Genomic DNA, 17,148 nt, shown 5'->3' with positions numbered 1-17,148 from the left:
AAGCACTGAATAATATTATATTGTATAAAGTAATCAAATATACAATATATACAATAAATGTATTTTCACTATAAATTCAACATTCATTCTTATTAATTTTACAAAAGTGATTCATTCAAGGGCAGTAAATTACTTTCTTTTTTGATGTTTGATTAACAGTATGGACACAAATGGCGACAGCAGCTTTATTAGCAGCTACTGTCACTTTAAGACCTCAGGGTCGGAACTCAAGTGCGCTGTGCAAAACCGCCTCAAGTTCACCATCATTTAAAATAATTTGTATCCAAACCACAATGATTAAAAACGCGTTTAATTTATAAACTTACATCATGATGTCTTAGCAAAATTTACATATTTCTACCGGATATATTATCGCCAGCCCTTTAGGCGAATATAGAGTTTGATCAAACACAAAAAGCAAGATCAAACATCCATCAAGTTAATAATCAAACTTACCGAAAATTTGTGGGGTCGACGATGACGCTGTGTTTTAAAAAATAGTCTAGACTCTAGAATGAAGTGAAGGGTGGAGGCGATTTATTGGTTGATGCGTAGCTATATTCTAATAAGGCGCAGGCACTCCAGGCAGCCATCTATTCGGTTGTTAAGTCTGACGTCACGCGTGACGTTTAGCCTCTTCCGGGCCCAAGCGCTCCGCTCGTCCACTCCAGATCCTAGCCTAAATAAAATCTTTTCTTAAGGGCTTTTTTCGCTTCAGTGCCAGTGGGTGTTACTAGGGATTAAGGGATAGCACCCACTGGCGCCAAAGTTTCTTCATTCGTTTAAGATTTGTAACTTACCTTTTCAACTGCAGCCATTTTCTCTTATCTTTCTCGTCACAGGGAAAGCGGTAGAATGACAGTTGAATGTCTTGTTTTTTAACTCCGATCTATTTAAACAACACGGGAACACGTTAAAACTCGGGCGAAAGCGGTAGGTAGGTAGAGAGGACCCGGCCTTTGGACCCGGAAACAGTATTATCGGAGAGTGGTTACGTCACGACTTAACAACCGGATAGGCCTATGTGCAGCAGCAGGTCGATCGTTCACAAGTTAAATATAGAATAAATGTATTATGTTAAATTAAAACGTGACGTTTCATTTCACCATGCCCTGTCCTGCTGCCCACGGGGGTTTGATTGACAGGCGACCTGGCCAATCATAACGCCGAATATGCAATTTTGTCCGACAACAAAGCTGTCAGTAGATGAACGTCGGTGGACTTGAACTTGAAAACGGTATTGTTTAAATTATTTAAATTACAATATTTGAAAGTTGAGACTTTGTTTCATATCAACAGTAAGCTGCTCTGAACTCTCTCTCGTAGTCAATTGTGTAACGTTAGTCTTTGCCCCGCGATGTATTTTTCAGTGCGTGAGTGAGAACATGATGTGCGTGACTCGTGAGAGCCGCCTGGCTTGTCACACAGTAACTAAAAAAGGCGGGTCTTTGCGAACGGTCACTATAATATTAATGATAATGATTCCATGATAATGCATGGAATATTCGGCAAAGCGCTACTAAATAACAGGGCTAATTTGTGGGGGGCGTTGCGTGGTAAGGCTTTGGCAATCAGATGGCTAGTAGTATCTGCTCCACAGCCAATCAAGGGCCCCCTCCTTGCTCGGGCCCCGGGGCTTTAGCCCCGCCTAGCCCTATTGTTAATGCGGCCGTGGCTGCAGCCACCTTTACCTCATTGTCTACTTGAAGCTGGTCTAGCTTTGATTTTTCCCTCTCTAATTTTAACTTCATTTCAGCCTCCCTTTGCTTGATGTCTGCTAGCATTTGCCTTTCCTTAAGTCTCCATTCGTTCTCCAATCTGTCAAGCCTTGCTTGTTGAGCGTGTATACCTTGAATAGCTTTGGCCTGTTCCATCTTTGCTGCAAGTTCTGCCTCCGCATCTGCGCGTTTGCTGGAGGACCTGGAGATAGCGCTTGACTGATCATCATGTCCTTGTAACGATCGTAAGGTTACTGTTTCTGTATTTCTAAAGACAGATCCATAATCATTCTTATTTAGCACCATCCTCACTCTTTCCTCTCAAGTTGGTCATTGAAAGGCTGCTCCATATCCTTTATCCTCTTACGAACAAGATCACCAACCTCGGTGGTTAACGTGTTGCAGGCATCCATCTTCTTAATCTCTGGATTGGTAGTTTGATTGCGGCGAATAGGCTCATAGTCGGACTCACAGTGGCACAGTGCTCATTCAGTAAATCCACAGCTAAACATGTTTTGAGTCTGGATTTGAATGTGAATACTGTAGGAGCACATCGGATCTCTACTGGAAGCTGGTTCCAGCTCCGGCTGCAAAGCAGACTCGCCATGCTTCGAGTGAAACCTTGGTATTTCAAGCTGATGTGATCCTAATGATCTGAGTGGTTTATATTCAGTGAGCATATCTGCAATGTATTGAGGTCCTAGCCCATTGAGTAATTTATGTACCAGTAATAATGCTTTAAAATCAATCCTAAATGTAACTAGGAGCCAGTGTAAAGACCTGAAAAGTTCTGCTCAGCGTTCTGTATGAGCTGCAACTGTCTTATGGTCTTTTTGGGAAGGCCAGAGAGGAGTCCTGGTGATGAAAGCATGCACAAGTTTCTCTAAGTCTTGACTGGAAACAAAGCATCTAATTCTAGCCATATTTTTCAGATGATAGTATGCTGATTTAGTTATTGCTTTGACATAACTACTGACAACTCTTTGGGCTCTTCTGAGGCAATGTTGTCATGTTTGCTTGGAGAAAATAAGATTTTTTTTATAGAATAAATCCTGGCCTGGAGCAGAGTGAAGTCTCAATATTTAGCCATCTTTCTCCAGGTCACATGACCACCCCATTACTTGAGTTTCTAGACAGATGGTGTAACCAGATTTCCTACAAACAAAATTGTAGGAAACTGTGCAGCCCATTCAAATCTGTGCAACAAGCAAGTGGTGTATTTAAAGTCCCTGTAAAGGCAATTAAAAAAAAAAAATTCTAAACCCATTATAAATGTTAGAAATGTATTGCTAAAACATATTACAAAGACTGTGAACTGTGAAGTACTGAATTGTGGAGTTAGACCGTTAAACAGTTTTTCACCATTGATATTTTACGGATTTTTTGGGCGGGGTTAAAACGGGGCTCGATGACGCACTGGAGCCCCTGAGCTCCTGGACACGCCCCTACTTGATGACGCACTGGAGCCACTGAGGCTGTCCACTCCCCTAACAATATAGAGCACATTCACATCAGTTTTGCCGCTCAATCGTGAGTTACGGTCAGTACTATTAGTTACTACAGCAGCCTACAGATTGCTAGCTAGCTATGCCTTCGTCACAGAAAAGCGTAGGCCTACTACCTGGATGCGATCACCGGATCACATACAAAACAGATCGGTGTCCTTATTTAAATTTCAGAAAAACGGTTACATCAAGAAGAAGTGGATTAATTTTGTGAAGAGCCAACCTTGATGGAGAGCTGAGGATCACTGCCAAAACCCGCCTCTGTAAGTGATCATTTTACACGGGATAGTTTTATAAACTTTCGTCGGAGACAACTGAGACATTCACTGATAATCCGTTGTTACTGGTGAATGGGGCCAAACCGACTATCTTCTGCCTCGGCATTCATCCTCCCGTCGTGCCGACAACTGGTGCCATCATCGGCAGTGCGTGCCCACCGTGCGAGCATCTATTCCGGCTGTGGAGTTGAGTGTGGCGACGGCAGCTTTCCCGCGAGTGGGCGTGGTTTCAGCGCAGCCAGCGGACACGCCCCCAGCGTTTGAGAGCAGAGACTACTGCTCATTTTTTCAAGATTTTGATAGCTTATTTTATGTACTTGCTGGCTTTTTTTAATCATTCAAATTTGGCAGGGTGGCTAATAACACATTTTTCTGTGGTGTGACAAACTCAGAACACATACAAAATTTTGACTTTACAGGGACTTCAATGTTTATCAGCGAAAGAAGAGTCTAGCACACTTTGGAGTGGTGGGGCAGTGATGGGAATCCTGTTGAATGTGCCCTAGTTATTGGCGATTCTATTACACAGAACGTGAAAATAGAGACACCACCCACCATAGTCACATGTTTGCCGGGAGCCAGAGCGTCTGCATAAAAGCAAATTTAAAAGTGCTGGCTAATGCTAATCGTAGATTCTCTAAGATTATTATTCACTTCGGCACTAATGATGTTCGACTTCGCCTGTCGGAGATAACTAAAATTAATGTTAAAGAGGTGTGTGAACTCACAAGTACGATGTCAGGCACTGTAATTTGCTCTGGCCCCTTTCGTGTTCGAAGGAGTGATGAGATAGTTAGTAGACTGTCCTCACTCAGTGGGTGGTTGTCTACGTGGTGCCCGCAAAATAACATAGAATTCATAGACAATTGGAAAAGTTTTTTGGGCAGACCTGACCTGTTGAAAAGAGATGGTATTCATCCCTCCTAAGATGGTGCTGCTCTTCTCTCTAGTAATATGGCACATAGTCTTAGAGCTCAAACATGACAATCAGGGGCTCAGGTCAGGAAGCAGACAGACTGGCTAAACCGACCGTCTGCTAACTGTCTCACGTCACTGAGGTCAGAAATCCCGTCACATAGAGACTCTTTCACCTAGATATCATCATATAGAGACTCTGTCTGTTCCCCGAATTAGGAAATACAAAAAAACTTCCAAACCCATCTAAGGTTAAAAATGTAATTGATGTTCAACAAATAAAAAAATGACTTAATACAAATGAATAAATGATAAAGCTTGGGTTGCTGAATATTCGGTCCCTTATTTCAAAAACACTTGTTAATGATATTACAGACTATAACCTAGATGTGCTGTTTGACAGAAGCCTGGCTTACAAGATTGATAATATCAGGGAGAAAATTATTACTATGCAACCGTCTACTAGCATCGCATCAGGGTGTGCATTGTATCCCCAAAGAAAAATTCTATTCATTCATTGCTATAGAAAAGGAAGAATTTCCTAAACTCGTTAAATCATCTAATCGACAACATGTTAGACCCTATACCAACTAAGCTATTGAAAGAGATGCTTCCAGAGGTCATAGATCCTCTTCTCAATATTATTAATTTATCTTTGTCATTAGGAAACGTACCAAAAACTTTTGAGCTGGCTAGGATTAAACCACTTGTTAAATCGCAACTTGATCCTACAGAATTAGTCAATTACAGGCCGATCTGGAATCTACCTTTTGTCAAAGATACTAGCATGTGCACACCATCAGCGTTCTCGTGGGTTCGTGTTTTTAAAGTTTGTGTAGAGAGAACTAAGAGTTTTCTGTTAAAACGATGTCGTGCTAGCGGCCGCTAAGTTAATAACTAGTGATCGTTGCGACGGTAGCGAATCAATTAAAAACTAACTTTATTCTAGAGCTGTCATAAAGCAAAAACAATCTCTGTTACTCTGATTTCCTATTATCACTGTAAAGCAGCTTTGGAACAATCTACATTGTTAAAAGCGCTATATAAATGATGACTTGACTGAGGCTTCTTGAAGGGACAGGGTTACTTAGGCACTTTAAATCAGAAAGGATTGTATAGTGTATTTAACAAATGTTAAGAAGATGCTTTAGATTGTGTAGAGTGCTTTTTGTAATACAAATTCCTACAAAAGAAAAGCTTTACAGAAACGAAAATAATTCTTGTGTTTTATGGAGTCTTTAATTTGAGGGGTTCCTAAGTTGACTAAAAAATTCTTTTGCAAGGCAAAAATGGTTATAGAATGTCATCACTGTGGAAACCCAATTTGGAAATCTTTATTTTTACAGTTTATCAAAAATATATGCACAAATAGAAAATGAAGCTTTTAGAAACCGATTGTTTTTTCATAAATTTCAGTGCAAAACTATTTGTAAAGCATCTGATTCTACTTTTAAAATCTTTATTTGTGTTCCATTGTCATTTGTTGACATGATCATGATAGACATAAGGTGGATTTGTGGCAGGATGGTCAAACTTTTTTACAGCAATAGGTCACTTCCAGATACTTAGAAAAACCCACACATGAATCAGAGAAGACAGAATTTGAAGCACTTAGTTGACAAGACTTCTTCCCATCACACCTTAAGAAAGAAAAATTGGCATTAAAAAAGGCTGTCTATTAGCTCTTGAATCATTCTACAGTATAAAACAATTTAAACTAAAGTCAATTTATATGATATGTCCATATATTAAGTAGCTATTAATACACAATGATTCTCAATGTACATTGTCCCTTTGATATACAGTAGTCAATAGTTATAGTGGATCAAAAAAGAAGTTCAAAGTTGTCCTGAGACAAGAACAGGTATTGTTCAAAATTCATGTATAACTTTGAAAGGTTTTGATCCGCTTCAAATGTTGACTACTGTATTTTGTACTAGTTAAAAAAAAAAAAACACCTGAAGACAGTGTGTGACCTAAAGTGACTCTAGATGAAGTGTATCTGGTGCTGTACCTGGAACGCAGGCTGCTGGTCTGAGGAGAGTAACAGTCTGATGTTGTCAGTTTATTACGAGGGCAGGTTACAAGATCTCGCCTTCCATAATTGGCATGATGAACATGAATAACACCTTTATCTTTTAATACGAAGACGAGATTTTATGAGTGATTGTTTACAAACATGAGTAAGTCAATTAATCGCTTTAGAAAGGAAAAAAAAGCCATGTACTGCAGCAGGACTGATCCATTCAAAGTATTGTGGACATGAGGCTATACACTCTGATCTCAGTATAGTAAAGAACAAATAGAAAGAAAAGAGCTTACCACACTTAATGATGCTTTCACCATTTTCACAGGTTACACTTCTTTCTACAGTTTTTTTAGTGGGGGGGAAGAGAGAGGTCTAAAATATACAGTAACTACCAGTACAAGATATGCAAATATTTTCACTCCTTTAAGATAAAAAAAAAAAACTTCAAAGTGAACGATGGAAATTACTTACTTGCTGGGATACATTCATAAGATACATCCAGGTATTTATAAGTCCCAACACAAGGATCAGAGAAAACAGAGTTCACTGCAGGAACAGTACAGCTCTTTCTTCCGTCACAACTGATTCATGGACAGACAAACAACAAGTACTTATTAGCGCTAATATACTATAGACAATGCATCTTGTGCTAATGCATCAACTGAAATTGTAAACTTATTTTTCTATGTTGGTTAAAACCTACCGAGCGGACATTATAGAGAGGGACGCTTCTGCTCTGCATTGTTTATTTGAGATCCGATTAGCTGGTTTCCCACTAGCACATGTTTTGCAATCAGTTCACCCATAGTTGGCTTTGTTGACCGTTATGAAACCCAAATCTGATGTTTAAAGAAAAAGAGAATTGTGGTATTAAGCACATTCCATGTGGTTGGAGACAAAGGCTCAAGATACACTCGATCCTGTTCCCCACACTCATACGGTCCTATTTGGGAACAAAAACCAAACATATTTAAATGACTAATTACTCACCACAGTTGAGACGCGCAGACTCTCCTTCACAGACCACCATTTTTTTTGCTTCTGCACCAGAGAGGAAACTAGTCAAATTACTAAAACTTTCTGTGTCATGTTTTAGTCAGTTGCATTACCATGATACAGAAACAGCAGCACTGAAAGTCCAAAAAATAGAAACTGACCACAATTGCGACACGCTGATTCTCCTTCACGGACTCTCTTTTTTTTCGCTTCTGTACCTGCAGAGAGGAAATTAGTAAGATTACTTAAACATTCTGCACTTGAACATCCATTTAATGAGACTGCACACATTTTAGTCGATATTGCCTTACCATGTTGATACAGAAACAGCAGCACTGAAAGTCCAATAAAAACAAGTTGAAATACTTGAAATCATGCAAATTAAATTGACACTAAATCAGTACTTACAAGTGATCCAGCTTAGCTTTTGCACCAGCATGTTGAATGTGTGAACAGAAGGAAAGGCCTGGAATTATTTTAAGGGGACATGTGAACACCGTATTTATGACAAAAACAGACACAAAAGCAAAAATTGGAGTTCAGATGTTCTGAAGTTTTGAAGAATAAGAATCCAAATTTTAGCAATTCCATTACAGCACCATTATATCGTTACATTTATCCAATTGATAGGAGCACAGTAGAATCCAAGTACAACTTACTTTAAAAAAAAAAAGTTTACTATGATTAAAGAAACATGAACATGAGACTCACCAAACAGCAGTTGTAGAGTTCAAAGCTTGATAAAAGACTACTGGAACATGATGTCTATGTATACACAAGGACTAATGACATAACAAAACACACCTGAAAGTAATCAACACACTGAACCAATGGGAGGACACAACTGAAAACCACATGACAAGACCATTAACCAATGAGAACATGACATGACAAAGGAGCCAAATGCACAGGGTGCGTCTCAGGCCCTGTCTACATGAACACGGGTATTTTCAAAACCGCAGATTTGTATATGCGGTTTGGCTGTTCGTCCACATGCAAATGCAGTATCCGGTCACTGAAACCGAACTTTTTTGAAAATTCCTGCAAGGGTGTAGATTTTTTGAAACTCTGGTTGCAGTGTTGTCGTGTAGACGGTGAAACCGGAGATTTTGGCTTGTGACGTAGGAGTGCGCCCTGTTATGTCCTTTGTTTGACGTCAGATTGTGCTCCTCTATCTCCTTTGTTTACATGAGACGAGTCTGTGCAATGGTGGACGTAGCCAAATATTGCTGCTAATAATTATGCTAACAGGGCTCATAGAACATGTAGGCCTAAACACGTGTACAGTACTCCCATTATATTGCGGAACAGAGGCGTCAGAATGCAATACTGCGCAGGTCACTGCTTATGACAACATGTTGTTAGCCTACCAGAACCGGTAATAACCTTTTTTTCAGGCTCCAGAGTTTGAATCAGTGGCTGCATCCGAAATCGCATACTTCCCTATAGAAGACGAAAAACATAATGTGACAAAATAAGTATTGTCTGTATATGTCTGAATTCACAGTACTCAAAAAAGAATAGGCAAAAAAGTACCCAGATGACCTATTACCTCTGGCGAGATTCTGAAGTGTGCATACGATGGGCACTTTACTATCCCATGATGCCATGGGAGAGGATTTGTGAAAGGAAGTGAAGCAACACAACTGACGCTGGTAGGCCATATAATAATGACAGTATGGCGAATATAGTAAACCCAAATTACATTCATATTACATAGAACATACTTTTTGGGCGGTCGTGAATTAATTACTTATTCAAAATAGGCTAAGTACCTACTCAAGAGATTATCTGATTTGGGGTGTGGCCAGAATATTGTGTACACGAATCCCGGCACTGGCGAGGACCCTGGTTCACTACACATTGGGACAGTCATTACTCAATTTCCAGCGTGGGAGGAGGGCGCACTAACAAGGACACTAGTGCATCTTGAAACCAGGGGCCAGTTGTTCAGAAGTAATCTGATCGGATTTCGGCTATCGGATTGGATCAAATCTTCAAAATTCGTTGTTCAAAATTAAAAAAGGATTCTGAAATCAGATTAGATCACAAAATCCAATCTTGGTTTTGATCTGGATCAAATCATCAGTTTAAATCAAATCAGTTATTTGCAAAAGGAGTTTTTGGAATCCTACTGGCACACTAAAGAAAATGATAGGCCTACAAAAAAACATCTAAAGATATTTTTTTGTGAAACATCTATGACTTTTGCATATTATATACTATAATAGAAGTAGATAAAACACTCAGAAGATTATAGCTACTTTCTTCTGAGTTATAATCAGATGAGTTTATTGATCATATCAGATGCTGCAGGCAACAGCAAATGCAAATTTCTGAATTCTGGATAAGAAAGTGCATTCTGCTTTGATTTTCATCATCAAGCTAAAGCAGTAAATCTCTAAATTGGTATATTGTCACGGGTCTATGAAGGAGGACTCAAATGCAGAACGAGTGTTAACAGGTTTATTGACAAACAGTAGACAAGATGTGGTGGGAGAGGTGAACAGTCCAGACAAAAGGCAGGGATGAGACACAAAGACAGCCGTTGCAGCAAAACTTGCAGAGCAGCAGCTGTAGCTAGCACAAGAAGACTGTAGGCTGGAGAGTAGTGTTTGCAGAGCAGAAAGAGACCTGAGAGTAGTGATGGCAGTGTGACGCTGAAGCTTCGATACGTGCTTCGAAACCCTGAACTACAAACCTAGAGAACCACTGCTTCAAAGCTTGCTTTGGTGCGAAAAAAATCATGTGACATATGACGTCCGAAGCAGCAAGTGCTTCATTGCCTGAATTAATCATCTGACTGGTTTGCGGTCCAATCAGGTGATTCACTGGAACGGCGCATCTCGATTCTGACAGGTGATAGGTTGAAACAGTTTTGAGCGCCTTTTAGTCTTTATAACCACTCTAAACAATGTACAATTGTACAATGTACAAAACCATCAAAATGTGTACCCTCATCTGTTTAATCTTGCAAAAAAAAAATTGTTCGCCAGCATCATCTGTTCCTTGTGAGCGAGTGTTTTCTAAGTCTGGAGAGGTTGTGAGCAAAAAAAGAAACCGACTCAGTCCAAAAACTGTTGAAAAACTAATGTACCTCAATAAAAATCTTTGAGTGTTCCCCATCCCAAAAATCACCCCCTGCCATAGTTACACAAGCACACCCAACCTATGCCATATTTTCCCAGCACTCTCTCCTAAACACAAAACATACATTTATCAATTTTTATTTGTAAATAGAACATTATGCTCAGCATTAGCGTGTGCATCAAAGAGTTTTCAAAGGAAATATAGTTAAAAATCCACGGGTGATCTTAGCAAAGATGCTTCAGAACTAAAGTAGTTTCTCCAATACTGCTCACTGATTAATTTGACTGCAGCCTTGCTTTTCGCCAGGAGAGGTCGCTGCAACTGAAGCTTCGAGTAATGAACTAGTGATGGGCGATACTGCAAATTTCTGTATCGATCCGATACCAAGTAAATACAGGGCCAGTATCGCCGATACCGATACCGATACTTTTTCATTTTAAAAGCATGCATTTGAACTTATATGCACTTTCCTGTGCTAGAGCAGTGTGTCATGATTTATGAGGTGAATGCATCATTAATATGCTAAATCTGAACACGTTTTCATGACTAGTCCTATTTTGTGATTTGTGCTCTCAACTCCCCTTTAATTAGTCAGTGACTTTTACAAAACTACCCTAATTATAGTACTAGCCTACTAGTACTAGCCTACTGTTCAAAAGTTTGGGGTCTGTAAGATTTTTATTTCTCTTAGTAAAAACTGTAATATTACAATTTAACAATTTAACATAGGCTATCTGTTTTCTATGCCATAGTAAACTGTAATTTATTCATGTGATCAAGGCTGAATTTTCGGCATCATTACTCCAGTCATGATGATAATTCATTTTAATATGCTGATTTGCTGCTCAGGAAACATTTCTTATTATTATCAATGTTGAAAACAGTTTCATATTTTGTCGGAAACTATGAAACATTTTATGCAGAATTATTTGATGAACAAAGTTGAAAGAACAGCATTTATATGAAGTAGATTTTTTTAAACAGTGTAAAACCCTTGACTGACACTTTTGATCAATTTAATGCATCGATCCTTGTTGAATAAAAATATTAATTTCATAAAAAAGATCTTACTGACGTCAACATTTTAAATCGTTATGTACAGTTTTGGTTTGTTTATTGCGAAATAACTCCCGATGGTTTCTCTGTCAACTAAGCAAGGCTTCGTTTCCCAAACGCACTGGGCCTGTGAGCTCAGCAAAGCACCAGCATCGAACGCTCTCTGTGATTGATTGGTTTCGTCTTGTATACAGATGACTACGAGACAAGGTTCTATCCTACACAATTACCCGCTAACATTCGCTTATTTTTCGCACTGAATTGCGTGCAAAATTAATAAAAAATTACTGGTAGAAAAAATACACATTTGGATCGATATTTTTATGTGAGGATCGATCCTTTTCGATACCACGTCAGTATCGAAGTATCGATACTTTAGGATCGATCCGCCCATCACTATAATGAACCCATTTTCGAACCAATTGGCTCAAGTGGTTCAGTGCTTCACAAAAGCTTCATTTGGCCATCACTACCTGAGAGTACTAGCAATAGCCAGACAGGAACCTCCAAGGACAACAGCAAGGCACTCAGGGATCTCAGGCTAAGCACCAGGCTTGCACCAAAGCACAGAGTGCAAGCAGCCAGGGACGCTCTGCTAGCAGGACTGGAACTAGAGACTCAGGAGACAAGACAGACAGGACCAATGGCAGAACTAAAGCACTAACAAACTTCTACAAATAAAACACAATAGACTTAGGTAACAAGAAACTAGCTAAGTAGCACAGATTTAAACAGTAGCACAACATTCAACGAACTGGCAACACATGAGGGAAAGAGCACACACATAAAGGGAGTTAACAAGAGTAACAGGTGAGAACACTTAGACAAGGAACAGGTGAACACTCACGTAAACGAGGACTGAAACAAGGGAGCAGAGAACATGAGGAACAGGTGACAACACTCAGACAAACGAGGACTCAACTAGACAAGAGGGCGTGGTACAGAGAAACAAGGAGGCAGGAACAGAGGAGCACATGGCCAACACAAACACAACCAAATGTTCAAGCACAACACAAACATAGAGACATGAAACAAAGACAACACAGACAAAGCTGCCAGAGCAAGACCCTGACAGTATATGATCAAAACATACATATAAAGAATCCTCAAGAATACTGTAAAAAACATAACACTTCAGGTTTATGGGTCATAATACAGTTCAAATGAACTACTGTAACGGGTAGGCCAGTAAGAGCTGTGCGTGTAAACCAATCACACCAGGGGTTCATCTCTCAAAAAGTTTAATCTGGATCAGAATGATCTGGATTTGGAAATTCTGTTTTGCTGTCCAGAATCAGGTCTATTTTACTTTTGGACTGGTTTTTCAAAGCAAAATTGGATTGAATCACCCTGATCCAGATCGAAGGTGTGTTCCATTCGACAGGGTCCCTCCCTACGCAGTGTTCACTGCTCCCCATACTCCCTGAACACGGTACATCTGTTGAAGTGGACTTCGCTGACAATAATCGCTTATTTGGAATGCCCTGCAACGTCATCAAAGAAAGGCAACGAAGGGGTCGTGCAGATTATGATATAACACAAATAAATATTGTAATTTACTTTACTTTCAAATGTAAAATCATATAATAGGCCTATATATATAGAAAACCGTATGTATCTAATAAATAATAATCAAAACATTGTATTAGTTTATTACATAGACTACTTTACTTGATTATAAACATATTTGAAGCTGTATTGTAAGTGTCATTGAATATGAAAATACATTTTGATTTGGTTATCTATATACAAATGTGCTCTTATTGTAGTAATTGTAGGTCTCAGCTTGTGCGCTTTCTTTCCCATGCGCAGCTGCATAGCAAACATTCCTGAGTAAGTAAAATAAGCGCCTCAGCTGCTTCTCAAAACTTTTCATTTATTTAGATATTCACACAATAGACTATGGAAATGTAACATTCATCACCCTAACCATTCAGAAATACTTTAATTTGTATAATAATAACAACAATATTTATGAATTCTCAAATGCCTACGTAAACTCAGAGCCGTTCGAATTTTTCATTTAAAATTTAAAATCTCTTCCAACTGCTCTATGGTTAGTTCAGACTGGTGACGCGGTGCCCAATGACAGTTGGGTGATTTTCGCTCTCCACTTCCTGTGAAGTGATGTATCGATGTTCCCTTATTCCCTATGCCATTTGCAGTGCCCTTTGAACGGAACATATTCACTCTAAGGATTGGAATCTCACTTAAGATGACGAAATACCGTAGCCTGGCAAGTCAGACCTACATCAAGATGTTAGGTCTGGGAACTCACAATTGGCATACCTCAATCCGAGGGGCGGGATAAACGGTTGTCTTTCAATATCCCTCGGCACGCAATAGGATAGCGCTACAACCAACCAGAGCAACGAACGGCTGTGGCTGAGTGAGTCCCATGTGTTTTTCCACCAGTGAACCAGTTAGTTGGTATATTAAACTTTTGCTGTATCCGGTCGTCAAAGCTCTGAACACATCTGTCTTTTTTAGGAATGACTTAAAGCTGCAGTAGGGAGTTTTGAGAAAACGTTGACTTAGCCTGAAATTTTGAACAAGCACAACTTACAGGTCCCACCCCCTTGCTCTCTGCTGCGCTACAGCCCTCCCTCCACAGCTCGTCCTCCACAGCGGAGCCTGTCGTGAACGCGCAGGCTAGTAAACAGGGCCACCCATAACAGCGGATAAAAAGTTATATGGCATATTCACTAATAGGGACTAAATGTCAATAATATGCTTTACATTGACTATGGCCTGCCCATATTTTGACTACAAACTTGGTCCTCAAATAAATCATTATGTATTTTCCAATAGCCTACATGTAACTTTATAACGTTGCACTCTTTCTATAAGTTATAAATAGCTAGTAAGATAACGTTAATATAACGGTAACTAACATTATAGTATGTAAGTAATTATTCTAGCGATATATAATGCTAGATAAGGTGTGCTAGTACATTATTTCAGCAACATGACAAGCCAGTGAATTAGCAGGTTTCAATTGTTGCTTAGCAGAGTGCGTGACATTTTATCTACATGTTATGCGGCTAGAGTTTTGACACCGAGTCAATGGGCTCTGTGTAATTCTTTCTTTTTCGCTTGTTTATCGTCATCGGTCTTTTTCCTTTTACCTCTTTGTTTTATGAGCAGGTGTCACTCGAGAATTGGCGGTTTAGGTTGTTTCTCCGTCATAAGCACAGCTGCAGCACGCCGGCAATCTTGAGTTTGAACGACGGCTCGCGCTGTGGAAGAGAGGGGTGTGATCAGCGCGTACACGAGCGTGATTGACACTGCTAAGACATTCCTCCTGGCTCTGATTGGTTGTTTCTGACTGGGAGCGTGTATTTCTTGCAAATGGCAATAGGACCACTGGGAGGAGCCAGAGGAGCTTGATTTTTACACAGATTATCTGTCTCATATTCTACTGTCAGGACATAATGACAGTTTTAGCAAATACATGTTTTCAAAAGTTACCTACAGGAGCTTTAAGTGACGTTCTCTTAACTCCAAGTCATCCAGAGTCGCGGGCAAAGCCGATTCGAAAGACCGCTGTTCGCCAGCAGCATCTTCTTTGTTTTCAAGCAGAGGGAAATCACCTATGGAAATCACGCGGAACCGTCATATGCCTCTGCCTTCATATGTTAAGCCCGCCCACCAACTCTACACGATCTGATTGGCCAGACCAGTTTTGGGTTTTTCCAGCTCAAAAGTCTATGGAGAGTTGCTAGACCACACTTTGCTGCAAAATAATTTTTGCTGCCGCTAGGGTGCATCTAGATTTCTAGGCTATAAATACCGTCCACTTACGGTCGAATAGAACGCACTATACACTTTTTCAGATTACTAAATATGGGTTACTAGTGCTCTACGGAGCCCTTGAAGGGACATGGTGATGGCAAAAAAATTTGATAGGGGCGATTGGGGTCCTTTTGCATTCTCTCAGAAAAGGTTTGCGTAGCGTTCACCCGAGAAACTTTGCGTTCGCTCGCCTTTTGACTGGTTCATCTCTTATGATTTTGCCAATATAGTTTACAAACCCCACTAAAATTAAATATAATATTTAGGGCCCAAGCCCTGAAAGTTTTCCTTAGGATAATTTTTTTTTTTTAATTCTAACGACTATTCGGGCACTTTTGGGGCCCTTAACATGCTCAAAAACTCTTGAAACTTTGCACACGGGTCAGAACCCACGGCCATCAGGGCCGGGCTGAAGCTGGTACCCGTGCGTGGCAGGGGGGCTCGACAGCGCCCCCTGGAACGGGGTCCGAAAACTTGGTCCATAAATCAAACACGTTTGCATGTAATAATATGAAACTCAGTACACATATAGATCTCATTGGTTCATATATCCTTCATACTCTTACTTTTTACCCCAGCCCAACAGAAAGTCGGCTATTTAGGGTTGTTTGGAAAACGCATGCAATGGAATTTGAAATACTTCTCCTAGAGAATTCAAACACACGGCACGAAACTCGGTCAACATAAACTCAAGACATTGAGGATGAAAAATTGCCAGGGGATTTTTGATATCTCGAACGGTTTGGCCATGGCGAGGAAACGAAATTATGGCGCGAAAAGAGAAACAGGAAGTGTGTTATAACTTCTTTATACATTAACTGATCTTGGTGAAACTTCAGTAGTGTGTTCGTTGTAAGAGGCCGGTCACATGGATGTGACTATTGTGAGTCAAAGTTATAGCGCCACCAACTGGCAGCAAAAAGTGTGTCACTTTCAAAATGCTTTGAAATAACCCTCTTATTTTTACATGATTTGCTTCAAACTTTATGTGTATAATGTTAACACACGGCAGATGTAGACCTGTGAAAATATTATTGATATCTTAGATACTGTTGCCGTGGCAACGCATCAAACTTTAATATTCTTGTTTGATGCTTTTGAGACTCTTAGCATGCTTGAAATTGCATAAAACTCGACAGACACATTACATTTATTAGCCAGTAGACATGTGCAAAGTTTCAGAAACGGGCGTGGTGAGGGCTCAGTAGCGCCACCTTTTGTCAAAAGTGGGGGGATTAGTTTTATCTACAGTTACAAAAATCGGTATGTATATTGTTCTCCTCGAGCCGGACAACTTTCTAATTTACAGTCATTAGCTCAGACCTACAGGAAGTCAGATATTTTGGTTTGAATATGGTGAGCCTCTCTCTGAGCCTACGTCTTTGTATGGCAAGCTCTTTTAACATTTAAAAGCTAAGTTTGACTATCCGGAATTAACATTGTAGATATCAACAACGTCTTTCTGACAAGTCGTAATTATATTTTGGATAGTTTGTATTATCATTTAAGACATCTGTAATGTAATTGACCTATGGCTAACCCACGCCCCCAAACGCAATGAGCCAATCACAGTGCGCATAGCTAACCCAATAAAATGAAAGTTACAGATATCAAATTTTAGATATCTCTAATCAAAATGAATTTCAAGATATCTTTAACTTGATAATAGATATCTACAATTAAATGGTAAATGGACTGCATTTATATAGCGCTTTCACAGACCCAGTGGCCACCAAAGCGCTTTACATATTGCCTCATTTACACAT

The 17,148-nt window shown here is 39.7% G+C and overlaps 1 pseudogene; it reads right to left on the bottom strand.

Moving 5' to 3' along the window:
• Window positions 1–5,944: 5,944 nt before the first annotated feature.
• On the bottom strand, window positions 5,945–7,880 carry LOC130075747 (L-rhamnose-binding lectin CSL2-like; annotated as a pseudogene).
• Between the last annotated feature and the right edge of the window lie 9,268 nt (window positions 7,881–17,148).

This window comes from Rhinichthys klamathensis, unplaced genomic scaffold, assembly GCF_029890125.1.
Source record: "Rhinichthys klamathensis goyatoka isolate OS25496 unplaced genomic scaffold, OSU_Roscu_1.1 h1tg000020l_1, whole genome shotgun sequence".
Lineage (NCBI taxonomy): Eukaryota > Metazoa > Chordata > Actinopteri > Cypriniformes > Leuciscidae > Rhinichthys > Rhinichthys klamathensis.
The sequence above is the reverse complement of the archived record's forward strand: the minus strand, read 5'-3'. Positions and strand labels throughout refer to the sequence as shown.